The sequence below is a fragment of the Nelumbo nucifera genome, chromosome 2 (assembly GCF_055504915.1).
Source record: "Nelumbo nucifera cultivar China Antique chromosome 2, China Antique-T2T, whole genome shotgun sequence".
NCBI classification, from domain to species: domain Eukaryota; kingdom Viridiplantae; phylum Streptophyta; class Magnoliopsida; order Proteales; family Nelumbonaceae; genus Nelumbo; species Nelumbo nucifera.
The window spans coordinates 36,380,742-36,398,738 of NC_142650.1; the positions used below are offsets into that span (position 1 = coordinate 36,380,742).

The following is a 17,997-nucleotide window of genomic DNA, read 5'->3' on the forward strand; positions in this document are numbered from 1 at the left end:
CTTCTAGGTGCCTACTAATAAATCGGAGTGACAAGGGAAGTTTGAACCGGAAGGCAGATAGCAGAAAGAGATTAGATTTCAAACCAAGAAATTCTTATTCAAAGAGAAGAAGATAAAAGGGCAAGAAGCTGTTAAAGTAAGGGAAGAGAAGACAGTGATGATTTTTACCTAGTGGGAGAAGTGACAACATGGTTCAAAGGATTTCTATACGTGACGACGGATCAGTGAAGATACAAAACTGGAGGGACTTGCAGCATAGGGTTGATTGCTGTATGTTCATTGCATCAATTTTGCTTGCACTATAAAGTCCATGGATAATAAACCATCATCAAAGTTCCAAAATATAATTCTCAAATCAGATGGACGAAAATTACCTTAAGTCTTAACCTTTTGATTTTCTTAGCATCTCAATTTCAGAGACGGAACTCTTTTGACCCTTTAACAATAGAATAGCTCCATGGATATGCCACATCATGTAAGCCCAGTTTGATGTGCCCGATCCATGGTTCTCAATTACCCATATTCAATTCCTATGCAACTTACATCCACCAAATAATTTTGATCAATGCTTTTGTCAAAATAAATGATCGTATGATTCTTCAGGTGGTGTGCATCACCATGTACCCAATTCATAATAAATCAACAGAATTTGCGGTCAGCATATACCCAACTAATCTAGAACGAAAAGTAACATGGTCTAATGGTGAGGCTCATTCTCTATATCTTTATGGAGATTGGTGCTATGCTAGTTCAACATGATCATTCTGAAAATACAGCCTTGGTTTTCTCACAGTAGGAACTGCCCATTCAAAAAAATTGCAAGACTTCATATTGGAGTTCCAAGTCTCTTCATCGGTATCATTTACCTACATACATTTGGACACAAGTCAATAATCAAAATACTAGTTATCAATTTGCTCGGGCAACTGTAAAACAATCTTTGAGGATTTGCAGGTGTATCTGACACTCGAATTATGCATTTTTTCCCACACTTTCCGTATCAGGCATTATATTTCAGGTACTTATAAAACCTAATTTCGGATGTGGATTGAGAACTCATTCCTACATTTACATACACAAGTGTCAAACTTTAAAATAAATTTCACTTCTAACAAATAAATTCTCAAAATATTCCAAAACATTTGGCATGCATATGGATTGAGAACTCTCTCTTTGCACCTGCTTCAAACATTTGGCATGCATGTAGAGTAGTCCGGCAGAGAAGCGCCATTAACTCAGAGATGATCTCTTTGCTAAACAGGTGGCAACTGAATCTTGATCTTCTCTATAGAAGCAGAGAGGATCAAGATCTTACAGTTTGACGGATCCCATTAGGGAAATACCAATTACAAAAATACTTTCTAAGGAAATGCCAGTTGAACCTTTTTTTTTTTTTTTTTTATCAATAAATGCCAGTTGAACCTATTCAGACTCAAGAGTGTTCAGACATCAGAGTTCAACCATCTAAGTGCATGTGTTTGTACTTGCCAGCCAAATTAGCTAATGATAAGACCATGGTGGTCTAAGCTACCTTACAGGTCAATTAACTGGTAGAACTATGCAGACCTGTTACTGTTAGTGTTCTCTCAGGCCAGGCGCAAAGGAGCAGCAAGGGGCTTGAGCCTTGAGGGAAGAAAGGAGGAACCTTTTGTAGATATTGAAACTTGTGCCTTTTAAGACTTAACAACTAAATAAAGAAACAGTTTTAGAGGAATGGGTCTTCATGGGTGGCGTGAATATGCTCTGGCTCTTTTCCATAATCAAACCGCATGCTTCGTTTAAATCGTCATATTCAATTCAAAAATCACGTTAATATCAAATTGAGAATGTTATACAGTCTCGGATTTCAGATCTGAGAAAAAAAAAGATAAGAAATGAGAGACACCTCCTGCTGGTATGGTTGTCGGCGTCGACCGGTAGGTCACTGAAGGGGGGTGTAAAGCGGCGTCAGGGGGCTCCCATTCCGGTAGGTTCAGATCTGTGAATATTAGAAAATGAATGAGAAAAAACAAAAAAAAAATGAGAAAAACATACAATACAGATTACTTACCTCCTGCCGGTATGGTCGTCGGCCGGCGGAACTCGACCGGTGGGTGGATGGAGAAGAATGGGGGCGCCAAGGGTTTCAAGGTTTCGGTTCAAAGTGAATGGAGAAGAAACCCTTTAGGCGCATGTTTCATTAACGGGGATGCTGGAAACGGCGTCAATTTGACTTCGCATGCGTCTCGCCTTGGGCACGTGTTTCATGACACGCGTCGCATTCCGATTGTGTGATACGTATTTTGGGGGCAAATCTGTGGGGGGTAGATGCGAGACTAAACTACCGTTGAAGAGAAGCTGAGTGGGCTTCGACCACCACGCAGAGCGGAACGGGTTGGCAAGACAGACGGGTTGATCTTTAAAGTCCCTAGACGATTCGGCACCTCGGGATTATTCATTGCAGTTGGATCCAAAAGGGTCCCCACAATTATTTTAGAGGTGGAGGGAAGGTTTGAGAACAGAGAAGGAAGGAGAGAGACCAGAGGCCGAGGGGGAGGTCTCATAATGGAGAGAGAGCAGAGGGGACGGTGAAATGGGGGATGAAATTTGAGGAATAGTGGAGAATAAATTCGACATTTCGTTTTCTTCCCTTAGTATTTAACGATAATGTCAATTGTTAGAAAACTTAAACGTACCACAAGACAATAAGGATACAATTTGTCAATTTCGTAAATAGTAGGGATAGTTTAAGAGATTTATCCAATAAATTAATTAAATTTTAAATTATAATTAAATAAAAATTTACATGATTAAATTATTATAATTTTTATTGGCAAAAACATGAACAAACTAAGGCAAGATGAATTGGCATTTTTAAAACACTAAGTTGAATGCTAAATTCATGGGGATATGTTCCCAATGTGAAACCAGCGGGATGCCATGTTCTCCACATTCAATTTGAATTGGAATTAATATTAGTGAACTTTCTATTTGGATCTACCATATATCCAATTTGACCCAATTCATTTGCAACCTTATTATTTGTAGCCTTACCAAAGATTTCTTAAGCTTGTGCTTAGTTTTTTTTTTTTTTTCCAAACCTAATTTGTGCCCAAGCCTGCCATTAACATTTCACATGTAAATTTGTGAGTTTTTAATACATACATACATAACAAATAGAGAAATGTAAATATCATGTAGTAACTTTACTAATAATGCATCGACCATGAGTTTAAGCCACATATTAATATATTATATGGCTTGTTACAAAATTACTACATATATAAAACAATTAATATATTATTTATTTAAATTAAATTATTAATTAATAATTTTTGAAATACATACAATCTTAAGTTAAGCTTCAAAAAATATATTCTTAATTTTAAAATATATATGAGATCCATTAGAATTTCTAAGATGTATATCATACTATTCATTAATTTTTATTAGTAAAATAACTATTCTATTTTTTATAATTTTAAAAATTACTAAAAATAAAAAAAAACATTTTTTGACATAAATTGTTGATAGATTTGATAGATCATACATAGATTCATCTTATAGTTCTTTTCCACCATCAAAACCATTTAAAATAATTATTTTTATGATTTTTGGATTTCATCCATTTTTGGGGGGAAATTCATGGATCTACTAATATAAGTTATCATCACAAATGTTCTTTTTCTTCTTCTTATCTCTCTCTCTCTCTCTCTCTCTCTCTCTATATATATATATATACATATATATATGTATATATATATATATATAAAGTAATCATTGTCATTAGTAAAGTTGTACACTTTTATCATGTCATTAATAAAGCTTTAAACTATTATCAATATATTATATTATTAAAGAAAGAGATAGGGAGAGAGAGAGAAATATTATATTATTAAAGAGAGAGTGAGAGATAAATATTATATTATTAGATAGAGAGACGTTGGATAGTTTATTAGGCCCCCTAGGGATTGGCATTCTCATTCAAGAGAGAAATAATGCAATATGTTATTAGAGAGAGAGAGAGAGAGAAAAGTATTAATAAACTATTAACAAAATATTAGTAAAATAATAGTAATAATATTATTAATAATATAATAATAATTAAGTAATAATATCAATATTGATATAATACAATTAAAGTAATAATAGTATAAATTAACAGATCATTAATAAACTAATAAGAAAATAAAATGTAATAAAAAAGAAAGCATTGAAGTAATAATAAAAGAACAACTCCAAATGAACCAAACAGCAATCATAATCCAATTTTGGTTCCCAACTGAACCAAACAGGTGTTACGAATAGGTGATTCTAATTTCAATTCTGATTCCAATTCCATTTCCGATTCCAATCTTATTTTTAGAATATTATAATAATTATTAATAAAACTTAGTAAAAATTTAAAATATATTTATCTTATAATAGTTAAAAGTTAAGAAATTTGGTTTCCTTCAAATGTTAATTAATTTTTTTTTTAGTTTCACTTAAAATCAAACTAATTAAGAAATTTGTTGTTTTATGTTTTAATGTTTAACCTTAACCTATTAAAGATTGGATCCGATTCGGTTATCCAACGTTCCTTGGTAGAATCAAATTTGAATCACCATATGTGAGATTTGATCAGATCTTCAGGTTGGATTGGATTCAGATATGCCCTATATATAATAAGACCTATAGTGTAGCATGGATATCCTTTTTCACTACCATTTATCTATTTAGTTTCCTTAAAACTCTAAGTAAAAGTGCTTCAATTTCATTGATTAAGAAATTTGTTAGTTTATATTTTACTAGCAAGGACCCTTGCGATGCACGGAATTTGTCAACGAAAAGTGAAATAATGGAAACTGATAACTATTATAAGGAAGGAATGCTATGTTGTTTAAAATAATTAATCTTTAGTAATTTCAATTAACTATATTAATAATTTTTAATAAAAATAATAAATTATTGTTAATGATTAAATGTTATATTTTTTTTTTGTAAATGTTACTTAAATATTTAAAATACATAAAATATAAACAAATATATAAAGTTAATTATAGCTATAATAAAATTAATTTTTAGATTACCTTTTTAATCATAATTAAATTAATCTAAGCCTTTAAGACTTTGAGCTAGACTTTTATTAATTTTACACATTAAGTTTCAAATTATAGTTTTCTGACAATTAACCAATTAATAAGAATTGAATATGAACAGAGATGGCAATGTTCCCTATCCTATCGGGTACTTAACATCGGGTTAGGGATGGAGATTTCCTTGGCAGGGATGGAAATTGATAGCGATACCCAACCGAGGATAGGGATGAAGATGGGGGAGTGAATTCCTCACTCGCCCCTAACTCCAATTATATATATATATTATGATATTTTTATATCAAAATATATTTAAAATATTTTTATATTTTAAAATTTTTCCCTTATTTTAAGTAAATATATTTTATGAAAAATAATTTTAATTTAAAATTTTTGGGGATTCAAGTTCCCAACAAAGACCTCGTCTCCATTAGGAATTGGGGATAGAGGGTCATTTTTATCCCTAACAGTGATCGGGATCAAGGACGAGTATGGTCCCACCCCATTGCCATAGTTTTATAATTAACATGGGAGAGCCTATCCTTATCCCAAGCCTAGACAAATATTATTATGCTTAGGGTGTGGTAGGGTTGGGCTACACAACCTATAAAATTGCTAATACATTATTAAGGGAAAGCTAAACAATATACATAAGAGTAGATAATTGTTTTATACTTTAACTTTTTAAATAATTAATAATTACTTATATTTTATATAAAGAAATACATTACAACCTATATAGACTAATGTGGATATTATAATAACGCATCAATCAAGTGGCGAATAGACATACTATATAAATATATAGAACTTTACAAATTAGCCCATGCATACAGCCATTAATATATTATTTTTTATATGTCAAATTGTTAATTAGTAATTAAATAAATATATGATTAATCTAAAAATATATTAAATTCATGGGAATATAAATGGTCTAACACACAAATCATATCTAACTATTATATTTTAATAGGGATGAAAATAGATCCAATCATATTCAAATCAGGATATATCCGAATTCAATCTGATATTAGAATCCGAGACCCAATCTGATTGGATCTCATAAATGGTGATTCGAATATGAATCTGGTCCGATCCGACTCGAACTATGAAAATTTTAATAAATTATTAAAAGAAAAAAATAAAAGTTTATATAAGAAAAATAAAAAATATAAGTATTTTTTTTTCAATTATTTTCATCATATATATTAATATACACATGTCTTTTTATAAGGAAATATATTTATAAATATATGCATATATATATATATATATATATATATATAAGTCGAATCCAATCTGATTTTCAATCAGATCCGATTATCCAATTCAAAAACTTGACAGAGGGCTAGCCGAATCCAACAAAAATAAGATTGGATTCGGATTGGATTATCCGGTTCTATTTTATTATTCTTACTTTTGTATATTAACTATAAAAATTCAAATTAATCTTACATTTTTAAACATTTTGTAAATAATATTGTTATTTTTTGTATATAATAGATATACTGTTATTGATTGTAAATTAAAATACACATTAATATTTTATATAAATATATAATCTCAATTTAATTGGGATAAGCCTTGGATGACAATTTCTTAGATACATATCATAGACAAATTTATAAATTTAAAATCTAAAAAGACCACAATTAATGAGGCATCAAAGTTGAATATTCATATAATGAATGAAAAGTAGGATTTAATGGATTGAATGACATAATTAATAAACATTTAGTCCCCTTGTATATGGATACAATACACCTTGTTGCGAATGTATTGTATCAAGACCTTGAACCTTGGTTTGATAAGGGCAAACTTGCCGGTTTTAAGGGTTGTTTAATAAATGTTGAAGTGGCTGAACTTAGGGGATGCAATTCGAGTGGGTTGGGTTGGGTTGATGGTCAACCCAGGCCCAATCCTAAAGTGCAAACCTTGGGCTTAGACTTGGCCCATCTCAAGTTTAAGCTTGAGTTTATCGATTCAGGCCCAATCCGAGCTTAATCAAACACAAACTCAAATAAAGCCCGAGATCAATTAGGCCAATTTAAGAGTAGAATTGACTGAAAATATGTAAAGTTTTATTTTAAATGTAAATATGCATAATTAGAAAATGATATTTTATATAAATAAAATGCATGTATGTATGTCTAAGTATGGTGGGTTCAGGTTGGGTTAGGCTGAACTCAAGTTAGGTTTGGGCCACTTGAGGTCTCAATCCAAGCCCAACTCAAGTTTAGGTCAGGCCCAGGTTAGACTGGGCTATATATATATATATAACACAAACACACATTTAGTCTGAGTGGATTTGGGGCCAAGGACGGGGTGAGGTGGACTAATACCATCCTTGCCCCATCCCTGGTCCCCAAAGTTTTGGATTTCTTGGAAACCCGCACCACATCAAACCCTGATTAGTGGTCAAAAAATGTACCTCAATTGGGGCGGGGCAGGGTGGAGCCCTATGGGGATGGGTTAAATTGCCATCTATATATTCAAGTTGGGTCGGTAGGGCTCAAATTAGGCCCACTCAAATTGCAACCCTAACTAAACTGAATGACATTTTTTAGCTAATAAATTTATAAATATGTTAAAATCTCCTTAGAAGTAGAATAGCATGTTGGGTTGATCACTATAATTAGAGGTGCAAGTTGGGTGGCTGGGCCAGATTTATGGTTAACCCAAGCCTGACCCTAAGATTTGAGCCTAAGGCCTAAGCCTGGACTAAGCTTGAGGCCAAGCCTGATCTTCCTAACCCAAATTCATTCTGCACTAAAATTTGATGCACTCTGGTTGGTCTCAGGCCCAAGCTGGGCTTAATCAATGATCCCACTCTAAAAATTGGCATACATGTGATGTATGCATGTATGTAGGCCTTTATTTATGTATACATGTAAATACATATCTATATATGTATGTAAGAATATGTATGGTTGGGTTAGGCTTGAATTGGAATAAGGTCAAGCTATGTTTGGGCTATATAGAGGATAAGTGTGGGTCCAACCTGAAAAATAAAAAAGTTAAGTGTTGGGCCCAGACAGACCCAACCCAAGGACTAAAAGTCCAAGCCTAGCCATGTAACTTAGGCCTGCCTAAATTGTACCCCTAACTTTGATCTTAAACAGTTTATCATATAATTATTTTATCAAGGCAAAACAAAAATTCATTCAAGTTCATTTAAAGACCTCTCAATCTATCCAAAAGAACTGATTAGCCTGATGCCTAATGTGAAATTCTTGACATGATTTGCTTACAAGGATAACTTCAAAGGGCACAATTCTATTTAGTGGTTGACAATAAAGACCACCATCGGTCACTTCATTTAGATTCATTTAGAGATTTTAATCTAGAGGTGATCATATGTTTGCGATGCAAATGTTATTCAATTATCTAAATTTAATTAATATATAATTAAAATATGGATTCACCCCTCTCCAATTTGATATATATTACCCCTATCCAATTCAATTTAAATGATTATGACCGTACATTCTTAAAATTTATATTTTATCTATTAGTAAAGTTGGCTTAAATGTTATCTTGGTGCTTTTATTATGACTCAACCAGGTTAGTGAAGTTGGTTTGAATGTTGTATTTTTACTCTCTCTCGTAGCCATGCCTAAGGGTTTCCCTCCTGCTTTTCACAGAGTGAGTTTCTCTCTCACATCTTTGTATGTGAGGTTTTTCTTCATTCTCTTTATTTTGGTATGTATTGCAAATATGCTTGTGAAGGTTTTAGCTACAATTAGTGAAATCATTGTCTACAAAGGACATCCTCCATTATAATGGGCAAAGATTTCATTTTCTAAGACATTTCTGAAAAGGTTTGTAATCATGAGTCAGTTTGATGGTTCATTTTTTTGGTGTGGGAGCAAACATTGATGAGGGAATAGAGATATTCTGGTTCTGTTAAGTTTGGAGATGTTTTTCCTCCTGAATATAATGCAAAAATCTTTTCTGACGATCCCGTTGTGTTGAAGGGGTTCTTTGGTTTGGTTTTGGCACTGAAACCTTTGATTTTGCTTGCAGGTTGGTGTATCTACCATTTGATTGGTTTGGTCAAATTGGAATAATCCTTGGATGTGGTTTAGATGATATTTGTCCCGGTGTTCTTTTTTTATTGTTAATGTTAATGCATTAGAGGACATTCTTCTCTTGTTATAATTGGGGACGGATTTGCAATTTCTACTTTTGGAAACCTAATTAACAAGACAAACCATTGTAGCAGGTAGTCATTCTTCCTCTGATGTTTAAGTTTTGGAAGATACCATTCAAGGCAAGATTTTGGGCACTTTTCTCATCCCTACACATAACACTCCTAACTTGGTTACTACTAGTTCGTTGGGAGCACTTTATTTAGATTGGTGGAAAATCGGCTTTAGTGCTCACACTATTTGCACAATCCTTGCAGCCTTGCATTAGATGGGATGGAATGATCCAAATGCATAGTTATGAAAGGTTGTGTGAACGGTGTGAGCACGGATTATGGTATCCTGATTCTAGAGCCATGCATCATATGACACCTATTGTTAATAACCTAGAAAATCAGTCGGATTATGGTGGGTTTGATCAGGTCAAGGTCGGTAATGGGAAAGGTTTGCAGATATCTCATATTGGTTCTTCTCTGTTATTTCACAACTCTCATTCCTTTCTATTGAATGATGTGATACATGTGCCTCACATATCAAAGGATTTATTATCTGCTAGCACGTTTACTCATGATAATGATCTCTATTTTGAATTTCATCATGACTATTTTGTTTTGAAGGATTATACAGGGAGACAAAATCTGTGAGGACGTAAAAGAAACAAGCTCTATTGTTTCCCGAGTAGTTTTAGCATCAAGAATACATCTCCAATTGCTTTCGTAGGTGAGCGTACTACAGTCCACTCCATGTGGTTGGCATCAACGACTAAGACATCCTTCTCTTTGTGTAGTGAGGCAAGTAATCTCTATGTTCGAGCTCCCGTCTTTTGCCAGTGGTGTTCCATCTGTTTGTGGGGTTTGTCGAAAATAGTTGTAGGTTGCATATTTCTTCTTCTACTAGTCAGTCCAATGGCCCATTAAATTTAATTTATTCAAATGTTTGGGCCCTACCCTTTTTGAGTTCAATATTGGTTACAAATATTATGCAATTTTCCTTGATGATTAGAACAAGTTTACTTGGTTGTTCTTGATGTGCAATAAACCTGATGTATTTGATGTTTTCCTTAAATTTAAGAAACCTGTAGAAGTGTTATTTGAGAAAAAAATCAAGTGTCTACAATTAGATTGGGGAGGAGAATACAAACGGGTGTCATCCTTTCCAGCTGACCATGGTATCATACATCGACTTGCTTGACCTTACACTAATGAACAAAATGATGCACTTAAAAGAAAACACTACCAAATCATTAAGTCTACCCTGTCTTTACTGGCCTCCTTAGCTCTTCCCTTCACATTTTGGGATGATGCAACCTCTACAACCACTTAATCAATTGGATTCCTACCAAGGTTCTACATGGCATGTCTCCGTTTGCAAAATGCACATAACTTGATTACACACTACTTCAAACATTCATTTGTGCATGTTATCCACTTCTCTGACCATAAAATTGCAATAAGTTCTCTTTTCGATCACTTTTTTGTATATTTATCGGTTATAGTGGTTTTCACAAAAGATATAAATGCTTTCGTCCTCCTTCTGGTCTGCTCTATATTGTGTGGCATGTTGTATTTGATGAGAGTTATTTTTCGGGTATTCTTGCTTCTCCTTCATCACCAGTTGATCGTATGGGTGCCACTATTTTTGTACCACTGATTCTCTCTTCCACAGTTCCTTGCTTGGAGATGCCCATGGATCCTCCATAGTTTGAGGAACCAACCTTCTCATCTTCAAATCTATCATTTGAGTCTGCTTCTAATGGTTGTGCTTTCCTCGGTGCTGCCTCTTCTCATTCTCCTGCTCTTCATGATGACTTTATGAAACCCAGTTGGTTTTCCAAAGACAATAAGGAACCTTGTTGGCGTAAGGCAATGTCTTAGGAATTCAATGCTCTTATTGCTAATGGGATGTGGACTATAGTGTCTTACCAACCACATATGCATATCGCCGGTACCAAGTGGGTTTACAAACTCAAATGGAGAGATAACAGTTCTGTTGGTCGTTGTTGTAAGGCACATCTGGTCGTTTAAGGGTTTAGTTCAGTTTTGGAGGTAGATTTCATAGATACTTTAGTCTAGTGGTAAAACTAGTAACCATTCATACCATCCTTGCTCTCTCTATTGCTCTTGGATAGCTCCTCCGACAATTGGCCTTCGAGAATGCATTTCTTAATGGTTATGTCTCTAAGGAAATTTATGTAAGGCAACCAAAAGGATTTGAGGACCCGACAACACCTCATCATGTCTGTAAGCTCAATAAAGCCTTGTACAGCCTTTGTCAGGCTTCTCGGGCATGATACTCTCATTACAACTCTAGCCTTCTTCTACTTGGTTTTAGCATTTTTGCATCCAATCTATCACCATTTACATGCTGATTTATGTTGATGGCATTCTTCTTACTGACTCTTCTCAGTCCACCCTTGATGATCTTGTTTCTACTTTGATCCAAACCTTCTCTCTAAAGGACCTCGGTCTAGCACATTATTTTCTAGGTATGAAAATTATGGCACAACCCAATGAAATTGTTCTTACTAAAGCGTGCGAACATGGCTGAAGCAAAGCCTCTCACTTCGCCCATGGCCGTCAACTCTAAACTCTCTAAATTTAGTAGTGACTCTTTTTCAGATCTGTTAGACTATCAAAGTATTGTTGGCGCACTTCAGTATATCAACACAAATGGACATCTCAGTCTTTGTCGATAAAGTGTGTCAGTTTCTTCATTCTCCGACGACGAAACATTGGGCTGCCACCAAGAGGACTTTATAGTATCTTAAACACACGGTTGACCATGGTCTTCATTTCTAATCCACTTCACCTCCTCTCACTCTTTATGCCTTTTCTGGTGCCGATTGGGCAGGTTGTCTCAATGATCGCCGATCTACAAGGGGTTATCTTCTTTATTTGGGGCCAGAACTTGATTGCTTATAGCTCTAAGAAGCAACATGCCATCATCTGTTCTAGCATGGAATCTAAGTTCCAAGCTTGTGCCAATGCTGCCATAGAGGTTCTTTGGGTTCATTCTCTATTAAATGACTTGGGCTAGTCTCTCTCTCATATACCCATTATTTGGTGTGATAATATTGGCACGACGTATCTTGCAGCCAATCTTGTCTTCCGTGCACGTACACAACACGTTGAAGTTGACTTTCATTTCTTATGAAATCTTGTGCTCAAACGGTCTCTCTCCATCCAGTTCATCTCTTTTAGTGACCAAGTTGTAGACCTCTCACCAAGCCAAAGTGGTGCCTATTTTGCCTCTCTTCATTCCAAGCTTCATGTCCTTCATGGACATTTCACTTGAGGGGGCATTTTAGAGCAGTTTGGGTATACTTCGAATGAGATCTGATTCCATCTCTTCTTATCCTTATCTCTTATTTGTATTCTATCTCCTATCTCTTAACTATCAATGTTGTACTCTAACTCAAACATCCAAGTGTTGCATTGTAATCCAACTATGATTACTCAATCATTATGAATACATAAGGGTTTGGTCATCTATTGATCATTGAACCATTCATTATTCTATCAATTTGTTTTTAGCTTAACTCAAGGAGTATCTTTTGAAACTTCCAGTAAAGAAATAATAACTAATAGAGCATCCCCTTCAAAAATTACATGATGGAAGTGGAGAGCAAGAATGAGTTGATAATTTCCTTTAAAGCCAAAGCTTCAATCTCCATAGGAGAACAAAGAAGAAAGGCAATGGAATAGTTCACAATAAAAGCACCACACTAATTTCTAGCAATTAGACCAGCCCCCTTCAAAAATTACAAGGAGGTGGGTGTAACCAGTGGAGAAAAAATAGGATCCACCTTTGTGTATCGACAAAGGTGTATTGGTACTTTAATCGATACACCTTCTATTTTCTTAATGTTTTATTTTTAAAATTTTAATTTTAAGTATAATTACATATAAATTATTTAATATAAAAAGGATTTTATAAAAACAACTATAAACAAGTCTATCAAGGCCTACAATACGATACACCTGATACTAGACGTATCATATTTATACTTTGAACCTTGACCATAGCCATGCATATTGAAAGCATATTGCACTATATACCCCTTTCCAATATTGCAAGCTTACCAATTCAATACACATCACCTACTTTTTTTAACTTTGTGTCAAACTGAAACACAAGATACAATTAGGCAAGTAAATGAGGTTTGAGTCTTTTCTTGGCTAATAGTGGAGTCAGTCTTACATAATTGATAACCTATCTATCTATCTATCTATCTATCTATCTATCTATCTATCTATCTATCCATCCATCCATCCATCCATCCATCCATCCATCCATCCATCCATCCATCCATCCATCTATCTATCTATCTATCTATCTATCTATCTATCTATCTATCTATCTATCTATCCATCCATCCATCCATCCATCCATCCATCCATCCATCCATCCATGCATCTATCTATCTATCTATTTATCTATCTACCTATCTTAAAAGAAGGAAGTTGAGAAATTTTTCTCCGTTTTTTAGAATTTTTTATTTTTTATTCCATGTCATTTTTGAATCAACCAATAAGAGACTCATTTTCTTACAAAAATCTACCTAAAATATATCTCTCTCTCTCTCATACATTCCCAATAATCTCCCCTCCTAAAATTTGTCATAAAACGGGTTTTCTTTCTTCTTCTTCTTCTATACTTATTTCGTATTTACAAGTACATACTCCATTAGCACAACATTCCTCTGAAGAGGTTGAAGATTCTCTTTCTGAGATTTCTTCCTCTTCTGTTTCCCCTAATTCATTTACCTTTTTTGTGTTTTTGAAACACTTATTAGTGTAGTGTTCTTTTTTACCACACTTAAAACAAGTGGGGCTTTTGAAATAAGATGAGTAGTTCATTTCCTCCTAAAAAGTCTCCTAATCTATCTCACAACAAACCATCTAATTCTAAAACCTCTTTTCCACCCCTATCTCTCTCTATCTATTCCTATTTGTATCTCTCTCCACCTAAATTAAAACTTAAACATTGAAATAAGATGAATAAAATATCTAAACTACTAATAAGAGAAAAAAATAAATAATACAATAAGACAAATACTAAAAATAAATTTTCATAATTAATTAAAATATTATTATAATTGTAAATAATATTTTCATGTTTTCATTATAAAATTTAATAATTAATTATAATAATTTTACAATTATAAAGTAATAAAATTTATTTTCAAATTTAAAATGATTAACATAATAGAAGATTCACAATAAGTTACTATATTTTTTAATTTTAACAATAATAATTGTTAAAATTAATCAAAATAATATTTCTTAATTTATAATAAAAGTTATAACTTTATTAAAATTTTAAACAATAATAAACTTAGCATAATATCATAACTTAAATTATGTATCGATAACAATTTACTAAAAAATTAAAATTGAATAAAAGTAAAAATTATTAATTTAAACTAAATTTAAATTTATAACAAAAATAAATACAACAAGTCCAGATAAGTATAGGTTTGCCTTCACCCTACCCAGACTCCTCATTTTTCCACATCATTGGGCTCTTAGCCTTTGGCCACATCACCATGCCTCCTATTTCACCGTCAGAAAAAAATAGAAACTTCCCAAGCATTAAACATATAGGATAATTAAAATAATTATTTTTTTAGTAATTAATTATTTATAAATACTTAATTTTTTAAAAAATAAATAAATTTATTTATTAAGATTATTACTCAAATAATTATCATTAATTAATTATTTATGTATCATTAATGATAATTACAAAAACAATTATTAGTCAATGCTTATAGAAATAATTTAGAGTTAATAATTAATGAAAGCTACTAATATTTACATAAGATTAATGATAGTTATCATAAACATTTGGATAGAATTTGTTGATGAAAATGCAGAAATGTCCAATAAAATGTAGAATTTTCTGAATATCATAGATATTTTGAAGAAAATGCATGTACTTGAAAATAAAATATACAGTAATACACAAAATTGTCAACAAATATGTATGTCATATATATATTTAAAAAAAAAACATTAATAATCAACAAAATTGACAAGATCATCTGACCAAAATTTAATAGTTGGATTAGAGTCAAACCGAAATGTCACAAGGCTTCTTTTGCTTCAATTAATGCTAACAAAAACAATATTTAGATTGCTTTTTTGCTTCGATTTTAATCCCCTCCGGTATTGTATTGGATAGTGGCTTTTCCCATGCACTGCCCTAGGCCCTAGTAGTACTAATAATTAATTAATGGTTGGAAGATCATGGCACACCTGTTGGATGTCCCGGATCAATCTTGGATTCAGATCGATGGTCACGAGAAACGTAACAAGGCTGAATCTCTGTTTCCAAAAGAAACCCAAGTTTGCCAGAAGTCCCACATCGGGCAAATAAAAAGGATATAATTCCTTATCTATGCTCTAGTAACTAGAAGTTTCGCCGAGCTCTGTAGCGAGAGCTTGTAACCCGAGCGGGGGTATAGGTGGCCGAACTTTGATTTGACTCCGACAGGCGGGGTCAGGTGGAGTAATTTGCCGGCCAAGTAGAGAGTTGAGCCACGGAACTTAAGCGAAAGCTTGGGCTTCATGGTTCTTAGAGAAGAGGACACCGCGTCAGGCTGGTTTCACAGAGCAGCGACTACCTCCCGCTCTCGTCGGTGGAAGGATAACGAGTCGGTATTCACCTCACCCACTATTGCCCAACGAGTCGAGTCCAATCGGACGACCACCTTTTTGCCTTGATCACACACCCCGTCAACTCCGTCCAGACCAGGATTCCTCATTCCTCACCTTTCTGCTTTGTAGATCCAGATTCATTCCTTTTTCTCGTTCAATCATATCTAATACATTACCTTCTATAGTCTACTCTCAAATCTGCACAAAATGCGTTGCTCGTAATACAAACACGATACTAGCAAAATCAGAGTGAGATTAAGAATTGAGACTTGTTTCTATCTAACGTTAAATTGTCAAAGATTTTGGGACAATACTCGTGAATCATTTGAGAGTTCAAATTGGCAAGGTTCATGGATCACCATCCCTGTCTAAACAAATTTCCGAAACTTGTAATCACAGTCAAACAACTTGTGCTGGAGATCCCATTAATTTATCTAAAAACCCATCTTGTTGATAATTGATATTTGCCATCAGATCTACTGCAACTAAACTCAAGTACTTTTTTATTTTTTGCTTTTTACTTTTAGCCTGCAGGGTATGTTAGGCAGTGGTGTGCAAGTACTCTGTTGACTAATTAGCCTTAGTATGTTAGGCAGTGGCAACCAATTTTTCTATTCGATGTTCTAATAGAAAGATGCATGATTGTCATCAGACACAGGCTACAATTTTTTTCTGAAATTCTGTTTTAACGGGAATCTGGTGACAATTTTGCCCAATTGCAGGTGTTTCGCTAGGGCTATGAGCTGGTTACCTCAAAGTCCTTTTGGTGTACTTGGGAGGCCGACCACCTCTCTTACCTCTAATCTTAAATTTATGACTTCAATTTATAGATTGGTTTGCTGTAGAATTGTTTCGTTTAATTTGTCGTTGTAGTGAGAATGATTTATGACTTCATTTTATAGAATGGCCCATCTCTCCTTCTCTCTCTCTCCCCTTAACCTGTAACATCTGATCCATTACATTATTTTTGTTTAACTGTTCTGCAAACTTTTATATATATATACATGAAGGGAACCAGAAAGGAAAGATTCACCAACACTAGTTTTATTATGGGACAGAAAGTTGTGATATGTGCATTTTCATTTGTTCCGCCTTTGATGCTGCTGCTTTTCAAGTCTAGGTTAATGGGTTTTGTGATATGTGCATCACCTTTCTAGCTGATGATGCACGGGGATTCCCCTTACCTGAAGGCCATCAGGCTGTGGCTGGGTTAATGAATTTTGGGTAGATGTGGTTGGAAAAATGTATTATTAAAAATGCGTTTGCCGGGAGTCGAACCCGGGTCTATTGCTTGGAAGGCAATTATCCTAACCGTTGGACTACAAACGCTTCTTGTTAATTCTGCCAACAGTAAATCTACTATAGCGAGTTGAACCCGGGTCTTCTGCCAACACTAAGACCTTGTTTAAATGGTCAATGGTGATGTTAGCTTGGTTGAAAAACACTTAAAAAAGGAATGAGCCAAGCCATATTGGTTTGTTGGGTTGTTGGCATATGGCACAGGTATTTGACTGAAGTACATAGCGAGTCAAGCCATGCCAACTCAAGATGATTATACCAACAACAAATTCTCAGAGATCTAATATATTTTATATTTTTATGAAATATTAAGTAATAATTTAATTTAAATAAATAATAGCATATTAATGGTAATTTATAACTATTTATATAATATGTTTCTTGAATTCATGCTTCATGCATTACTAATAAAGTTATTGCATGATATATACATGTTCCTCTAGCTTGGTTGGCCAAATTTGTTATATAAATTTTTAGAAAACATCACCTTTTTTTTTTTTTTATAGAAACCAAGAGGGGCTACACAAGATGGGGAGTAGCACGTCCCCATAAATCAGACTTACAAATACAAGCTAAATTTTATGGAAGATTACTAAGATTGAGATTTACTATACCCCTTAGGGAAGAAAAAGCTTGATTGGCGAGTTAGTCTACTATTTGATTAGCTTCCCAATACACATGATTGTAGACCAAGTCTTCGTTTGCTCGATTCTTCAAATCCAAACACTCTCCAATGATGTTCCATAGATCCCAAGTTGGGAAAACATCACTTTAATATAAATATAAGAAGCACTATTGATTAAGTTTTTAATAATTTTTTTTCTATTA

The 17,997-nt window shown here is 33.7% G+C and overlaps 1 long non-coding RNA gene and 2 other non-coding genes across 3 annotated transcripts; 1 reads left to right on the plus strand and 2 right to left on the minus strand.

The window, feature by feature from the left end:
• Positions 1 to 370: 370 nt before the first annotated feature.
• LOC104612363 (uncharacterized) lies at positions 371 to 2,389 on the minus strand. Its single transcript, XR_737806.3, has 3 exons — positions 2,051 to 2,389; positions 1,886 to 1,978; positions 371 to 866 (listed from the first exon to the last, which is right to left on the minus strand). It is a non-coding gene; the product is annotated as an uncharacterized LOC104612363 (long non-coding RNA).
• Positions 2,390 to 15,633: 13,244 nt separating this feature from the next.
• Positions 15,634 to 15,927, plus strand: LOC148802105 (signal recognition particle RNA). Its single transcript, XR_016083352.1, has one exon.
• A 1,200-nt stretch (positions 15,928 to 17,127) lies between these two features.
• Positions 17,128 to 17,199, minus strand: TRNAG-UCC (transfer RNA glycine (anticodon UCC)). The gene has a single exon. It is a non-coding gene; the product is annotated as a tRNA-Gly (tRNA).
• Positions 17,200 to 17,997: the final 798 nt, after the last annotated feature.